This window comes from Rosa chinensis, chromosome 4 (genome assembly GCF_002994745.2).
Source record: "Rosa chinensis cultivar Old Blush chromosome 4, RchiOBHm-V2, whole genome shotgun sequence".
NCBI lineage: Eukaryota > Viridiplantae > Streptophyta > Magnoliopsida > Rosales > Rosaceae > Rosa > Rosa chinensis.
Window position 1 is genome coordinate 63,411,827 of NC_037091.1, and position 8,637 is coordinate 63,420,463.

General features: G+C 36.5%; 1 long non-coding RNA gene across 1 annotated transcript; it reads right to left on the reverse strand.

Annotated features, from left to right (window-relative positions):
• Positions 1–6,267: 6,267 nt before the first annotated feature.
• On the reverse strand, positions 6,268–8,325 carry LOC121052457. The gene is made up of 3 exons (XR_005809106.1): positions 7,979–8,325; positions 7,782–7,880; positions 6,268–7,027 (listed from the first exon to the last, which is right to left on the reverse strand). It is a non-coding gene; the product is annotated as an uncharacterized LOC121052457 (long non-coding RNA).
• Positions 8,326–8,637: the final 312 nt, after the last annotated feature.

The following is an 8,637-nucleotide window of genomic DNA, read 5'->3' on the forward strand; positions in this document are numbered from 1 at the left end:
AGTAAGTAAGTCATTTTGTAGGTACATGTTCTGTTGTTAAATTGTTAATTTCGACCATTAACCAAAGATGGTTTTGAATCACTTAATCGACAGGTTAATTATATCCCAATCAGGAAAAGTAAAGATTTTCAGCTATAACAGTGATTATTTTCGTATATATAGGGCGAAGTGAGAATATTCAAAGAGAAGGTGGAGTTAGACGAGGTGAACAAGGTCAGAATTTTGAATGGGTTGGAAGGAGATGTGTTTCAGTATTTTGAATGGGTTGGAAGGAGATGTGTTTAACAACATGCAGTTCACGTTGTCAATCACTTTTGATAACGTTTGGCGCATGTTGTAGATGCTACAGTTATTAAAAGTCCCTGAGTTCTTAACATCGAGCTTTGCACGTTGTCAAAAAGAGGCAAAGCACGTTGTTGTAATTATTCAACAATGAGCTCTGCACGTTGTCATAAATTTTCAACAACGTTTCAAGCGCGTGTTGTAAGTTTTAACAACGCTCTCAGCATGTAGTCTTTAGTTTTCGACAGCATACATGGTATGTTGTCATATTACTGGATACGTTGTTATAAATTTCAGTACATATTATTGCACCCAATTTGCTGAGCTATGCTTTCCTGTACCTCTATAAACATTCACCATTACTTAAACACATTCACATGCCAATATCAGTACACACTAACCATGTATGAAAAATATACATTTCATTAGGAGTGCGGAGTGCCACATTCTCTTATACATATGTTCTTTACAAAACAAGCATGACAAGGTACTGGATTCTTTGTTCATCAGCATTGACAAAATTGCATGGTACTTCCTGACCTACATAAATTCTCTAGTATACATATGAAAAATATACTTTAGGGTGTAGATCTTGTCTAATCTGCATAGCTTCCAGGTCTTTACGAGACATGAGACCATCTTTGGACTTTCCCTTCAAATTCAAAAGTGTACCAAGAATACTATCACAGATATTCTTCTCTATATGCATTACGTCCAAGTTATGACGTACAAGGAGAACCTGCAAATCAAAAAATTCAAGAAAGAATTACATGAAGGGACTACCAAACAGTATTAACAAATCTGCTCAAGTGTCAGCATTAAAAACCAATCCAGCCACATTCAGCAGCAAAACTAAATATTTGCAGGACAAAAAATAAAAATAAAAACAAAGATATAAACATTCAGCCAAGGCGATCAAAATGGACTACAAACATAAACATCAAAATGGACTCAAATTCAACAAAGCGGTCAGCCGAATTAGGCAAGTCAGGCAACCAACATGAAATATATATAAACAACATACTGAATTTCAAGCTCTATAGAAGCACCAATCTGAGCTCAAATATTCTGGAATCGAATACAATTCAGAATAGTGTTCACTTTACTCATATAGTGCCATGAAGAATATTAAAGCTAAGATTGTAAGAGAATGACATACCTTCCAATATGGCAACTCGAAGAATATTGACTTTTTTTTCCACACGCGATGAGGTCGTCTTTCACTCTTCTTTTTCCCCTTCTTTTTCTGTTCTTTGTCACCTATTTTCCTCTTCTTTTTATGTTCCTTTTCTCTATCAAATTGCAGCCATTGTTTCTCCATCTTGATAGAAACTGTACCTCAAATTATAAGGCACGAAATCATATATAGCATAGGCACATTAGTCCTTCTAAACTTAGAACTTAGAACCACTACCACAGTACCACTCAATTGCTATTCCTTCTAATCTAATTAACACTTTGACAAGGGCAAGGACAAGTATTAACTACACAGATACAGAAGGTCATCACATGAGTTATCAGTCATCACAAATAATAATACATGCATTCTAATTGAAATAATCTGTAGAATAAGTTTTAGTGCAACAACCAAGATACATGAATCGATGGTAGTTTTTCTGTAAAACAAGGTACAAGAAGACTAATGAAAAGGAAATTATATGGACATTATATGAATGATGAGAACTTTCTAAAGATTATCAAGGAAAAGGAAATTCAATAAATAGTTGTAAATTTCATTATGCAACATGATACCAGTGACTGAGAATGGTATATTAGCGGATCAATCATACAAATTTGAGTCTTGGATGCTATCACTTTGGCAGTTTAGTAGGTGCAACTGATTTGAAGTTGTGACATTGCTGGAAACTATAATTAATTCCTTCTCTGGCAATGACCTTAGAAGCAATAAAACCAACTACTTTGTCTTTGTGGTGGCATAACCTGTTTTGATAATAGAATGTAGGGTTTGGTGTGTCTATGGCTTTCAGATCACATCCCCTGCTGCATTCTTTCCTCATGTCAATATTTAAAAAAAGTATGAAAATAGCACTTGCTAACCACCAAGGCTTCTGAAAATATGAATATAGAAATAAGGAGGATGCAGTTGGAAGATTGAATGAAATAGAACATTAACAACACTATCCAGAGTAATTCGATCAAAAGCTAAACTGACTTTGCTGAGGATATCAAGTTCTGTTTTCTAGCAATCACACAATGAAACACAAGAAAAAAACACTTAGGTACAATCTCTCTCTAGCCTATTGCATGCTTTGGAGAATTCAAATACGCAACTAAGATAGCTCAAATCACCTACTGCATTCCCCATCGCAGCACATGCATGCACAATTCAGAAGTTCATTGCACTTTAGCAAAATGTTGTATCAAACTTTCTTCTCCTTGTCCAAAAATGACCTCATACTCTTTTCTCTAGTTCCAAAGTTCTTTGCTAAACATATCTAATCCAAGATCCAGCTTAGTTTCATTTCAGTTTACCCAATCAGTATGTCAAAGTTGATAAGAACACTGAAATTTTTTCCAGGAACTTCAAATTTTTCTACTTGTTACTTAATGCTTTCAAACCAAATAGAACCAACCCAGTTCTTATTCTATATGATGCCAAATTACCTAGCTAACTGCTGTGACTGAGTTAGTAGAGAGGAGTAAAGTGTTAGATACAACGCTCTAAAAGTTGCTATTCTGGTTTTCTGTGACTGAGTTGGTAATAATCATGCACTGCAATTTAGACTACAACTCATTCAATCACACTAAACTTATATGCATTCACATGTGTTCTGATTACATGTAGCCTAAATGTGTTAAATCAAACTAAAGGCCTTCCCCAATCAAACACACACATGGAATTTCCAATTTACCTCATATTTTTGGAAACTAAACAATTTGCAGAACTATAAATGTCGAAATTCCATGTTATTTGCTGTACCTATTTTCTCAAAATGCAGAAAACTAGTCATAGATTGCAGCTAACTAAACTTTCTTAATCAATTGCAGATACAAAAAGAGAAGCCCATTCAATTCCACATAGCCACATACTCAATTGCCCATTCAATTGCCCATGCTTCCAATTTCCGAACCAAAACACCGCCATGAACGAACAATAAGTCAAAAGACAGTACCTGTAATCAGAATTTAAAAAGCATTGCAGGAATCGAAGGGAGTAATGCGCAGAGAAGAGCGAGCTGATCTTCTTGGGAATCAAGGACAGAGAAGCTGAGCTGAGCTGAGAGATGCTGCGAGTGAGTGAGTGAGGGAGAGAGATATCTGAGCTTTTGATTTTGATACCTTGAAAGAATTTGAAATTGAAAACTGAGAATGAAGAGCGATAGTACCTGGAGATGAGTTGATGGCGGGAGAGAAGGACTACTTGAAGTCTGAAACGACTAGGTGGCTCCAACACCGTCGAACATTATGAAGGTCACCGTCGACTATGGCGAGAGCTTTTGGTGGCAGGCGTTTAGTGATTTTGTAAAAGCTAGGTCAACAAAACTTCAAATTTTTCCTAAAATTTAGAATAAAACGGACTGCTCTCCTCATAATTTTTATTTTATTTTTTTTTATCTCAAAGTTTTAATAGCATTCGTCACATGTTGTTATTTTGAAAAGTTTTCAACAACGTGCACACCTGCTTGTTGATAACTTAATTGACAACTTGCAGATAACAACACGCAAAGTAGGTTGTTGATAACCAAATTAACAACGTGCAAATGACGCATATGGTGTTAAATAGTTTACTACAATTATTTGCTCGTTGTCGAATACTGTAAGTAACAACGAGCATTTAGAGCATGTTGTTATTGTGATGTTGTGGTAGACTACTTTTCTTGTAGTGGCAACATTAGAGTTAATTTTGCCAAATTTGAAGAAAGCAGAACTGGCTTTATAGCCAAATTTAAACAAAGGAGGATATAGGTAGCAAAAAGCCGAAAAGCAAATGGAATTCAATTCCTATTAAAAGAATTCGAGTTGTTTATGTTTTTAGCCAAAAGATGAGAGCAGTAGAACTAGTATTACCTCCTAGAATTTTGAAGCTATGAATAGCTTTGAGTATTTGCTTAAAGGAAAAAGAGAAAGTTAAGAGAGAAAGGTTTCTGAGAAATTGATCGTATTGCTACATGTAACAGAATGAGGGAGCAGCCCCTATTTATACAAGGAATGAATGCACAGATGATGGCCACGTGTCAGTCATCCGTGCAGAGAGGTAACTAACTCTATAACAGCCTGGCATTGTTGAGAATATATACATCCCACATGGGAAAAATGGGACCTTGCCTATGAGTTTATAAGTGTTTGGGCCACTCCATTCATTGCCAATTAGTTTTGGATGTGAACCTTAGATTACTTTATCATGGTATCAGAGCGGGTTACCCACGTGTGCATGCCTAACGGCCACACGGGCTCCACGTCACCCAAGTTGTCCACGTGTATGGCTTGAAAATTCGCCACACGTGCGGGGGCGTGTTGAGAATATATACATCCCACATGAGAAAAATGAGACATTGCCTATGAGTTTATAAGTGTTTGGGCCACTCCATTCATTGCCAATTGGTTTTGGATCCGAACCTTAGATTACTTTATCAGGCATCACACAATTACAATGAAGTAAGCCAAACTGAAAACTAAGGAATCTAATTATGCTAATTAAGCTAAACTAATTAACCCTAATTAGCTGAAACTAATTAATTTGACTAACAATTATGCCTCATTCTTAGCACCAATTCATCTTCCGATAAATTTTGCAGAAATCTAGTTGATGAACTTTAGTGCGAGGTTGATAGCGGGAACGACTGAAACTCAACCTCAAACATAACACGTGAAGATACTAATTTCACTGAATTTTGTAGGGTTAGACTGTTTCCTGACTACAACTGATATATGTTTGCTCTATGGTCCTATTCAGCTCAACACCAGTAACTAATTGGTTAGTCTGCTCACTCTACTGCGTGCTTATATGGATGGTTAATTAGCCTGTGGCCTACAGCTGTAGTCCACGTGTATGCAATCTGCAACATATGTAGTTAGTATATGAAGCTAGTAGCTACCTCAGTTTTCATCGATTGTATCAGAACCTTATTCTTCATCAATAGAAATTCTGTCTCTCTCTCTAAATTCTCTATTCTCCTCTGTTCTTCACACAAAGCCTTCATGGTATCAGAGCCAGGTTGCGACCTCGGGTTTGTTCTTCGAGCTCCATCATACTCCTTCAGCTTAGCTTCGTCTTCAATTTCACTTTCTCTGTGTTCGATCTTTGGATTTGCTACAGAGATAATTGCATCCCTCTCTCAAGACTCTAACTTCATGTTCTTGAAGATTACTGAGAAATTTACAGAAATTGATTAGCTTCGAAGCTTTGTTATCATATACATTTTGTTCAATTTTGATTTGGCACAAGATACAGTAGTTGATTCATAAGAAATTCTGAGCATTTGATACTTTGAAACCCTAGAATTTTGGGGATTGTAGTTCAGAAGTTCTCTTTGTTATGGTTTGTGGTTTCTTTTAGAATCTGATTGTTGATTGATGAAAAATTGGTGAAAGAACGAAGTATACTTTGATGTACATCGTCAAGAAGAAATCAGCTGTGAAGATTTCTGAGTCTCTTTCAGGTTGCCTTGCATCATGGATACCAATACAATGTTACAAAATTGTCTACTATCCAATTTCTACAATCTCATTACAGTTCAGTTAGATGACTCTTGTAACGCCCCAATTTGCACCTCTCCAAAATTGGTTACGTTACAGTGCCGCGAACCTTTAGAAGCACAAGCTAAGCAAGCTTAACTCATGTCCTAAAGAGACGCAAGGCAATTTCACTAAAAAAAAGAAATGAAATGGCAAGAGTTGGCGGAAAACGTAGAGTTTAAAGTGAGGTGAAATTGAAAACTTTATTCTTGTTTGTTAAAAGAACATTATAACTAAACGATGTCAAGAGAGACATTACTACTCGATTGATACAAAACTGAAAGGACAACATTGAAAATAAATTCTAGTTTGGTTCAAACCATAAAGTTAACATTCACCTCAATCAAACAATGACAATTTAGTAGAGGTGAATAAAATGTGAAGGTAAATATACCGAAGAGTCAAGTAAAATAAAATGTAGCACCCAGCTCAGTCCCGTAATCCTCCTCAATCCTCGTGCACAGTACCTGCAGACCAACTATAGTAGGGGTGAGCTTTCGTCCTCGCTGCTCAAACATCAACCCTAGCTAGGTTTTAAAACCAAATAGTAATTGGCGCCAGTTGAGTAAAATATAATAAAATTAAATAAAGAACTCCTAATGTGAAACCATATGAAAACGAATGAGTACCCGGGTAAAATCAAACCTGATGACCAGTCTAATACTAGCCAACTACATCCTCACCGAATATATAAATCTTCAACCATTGGTGAAGAGTAGCGAGAGTGTCCATTTATGCAGTACCACCTAGATCTAGTGTCACACCTCAAAGGATGTCAGATACTATCCCGTCCGTACAGCCCCTCCGGAGGTTTAGGGGATCGAAACCCAAGGAAGTCGCTATGCCCCGTTCACTCTCAAGTCATCCTCATGAACTCAAGTGTTAAGTCTTAAAAACAACTTCAAACCATAACAACAATGTAGGAAACATAAGAGCACTAACTAGGGTGAAGCCTCCCTACCTCGAATCAAAGTGCTTCGAATGTTATTCCAGGTCAAGCAATACCTCTGCCTTTGGCTTGTGCAACCAGATTCCATGCTTCGTCATCCTATTACCAAGTTGGATAAATCATCAATTCACTTGACCGGTCTTTATAATTCATCTCCAACTTAACAACCTTTTCAAAGTAGTACTAACTTATCGAAACATGAGATAAGTTGATATAAGACTCTATATACGTCTGCACCTTTGAGTATCAATTAAAATAGCCCTTAGAATTCAAAAGGCGAATGCAGATACAATTGAGTTTGATGTAGGAACTGATGATGCTTGGAGATTTAATAGAAATTCATCTGAACAGCAGTGAACTTGAAACTTTCCAGAATTAAAGCTGACATATCAAGGTACAACATACTAAAATTTCAAGAAAATTGGCGTTCGAGAAGTAGGGGAAAACATGGATGCAAACAGCCTGAACTGTTCAGTTTTTCTTAAAAAAATTCCAGCTGCATTCTATCAACTTAGAAAAATTTGTCAAAAATTCATTTTGACTCCGATTGACATCAAACCAGTTGGTGATGGATTCTTGACATGTCTATGTTTATGAACTAAAATCTCAGCATAAACACAATCAAGAGCCATATGGATTTGATAAGTAAAAGTCCAGAAGGTCAAGTTCTGATATGAATGAACTTTGAGTATGAATAAACCTTAACAAGGTTTTGATATCAGATGGTGGGAAGGACCGAGTCATAGAAGGTGCAAATGGTAAGTTTAAGCATCACAAAACTTAATGAATGTGAGATTCTATACGAAAATTGAACTAGAAAAGATGAAATTCAACAGATTGAGGCAAAACTTACCAATTGTAAAATCAATTGTGTGAACTTAAGATGGAGATGTAAACTTCATGAAATTAACTCAAATGTCGATGGAGAAACATGACCCAATCTGAGTAGAAACTGAATTTGAAAGAGGATTGGACATGCAAACACGAATTAGAATCAAATATCAGTGGTATCTTAGAACAAGATTTTCACTGAACTGTAAGCGGTCTCACCTTGATTGAGAACGAACTAACCGTTGGATTATCATGATTTTGGAGAAAGGTATAGAAGACGCAATTTAGAACAACTTTCATGAAGAAGTTGTACTGATACAAAGGCACAAACTTGCAGTTTCTGGCCATCGAAGTTGGCTGACAGCAGCATTTCGGGAAGAGGTCAGAATCTCCCTTTTTGAAGATGAACTTGCATGCATCCATTCTCCATAGAAGCTGATTGACTCAAACGTAATCATTGTACAGAAACGTTGGCATCACTGAGACGAAAATCTGGAGACTAAGTTTACAGTGATCGGGCTCTAGACAACATAGATATGAAATGGTGAAATCGGTGGATCAAGAGGGTCAGTGAGTGATCTGATGCTGCTATGATCAATATGGTCTGACTGGTCTTCAATATAAGCTACTGCAAATATACCCATTTGCCCTTGAACTTTGCTAACCCGTAACTTTTTCGTCTAACTCTGTTTCATGAACCGTGTACGTGTATACGCTAGAGTTATTGATTTCGTTCCAACAATGTAAAACTCACATCTTTAATTTCAATCTCCATAAAATATTTGAAAGAGCCCTAGCAAGTATATGGTTGTCGAAAGCTAATTTCAGAAAATAAATCTGAAACAAATCATTACTAATGCTCCACTAAGTAAATGGTG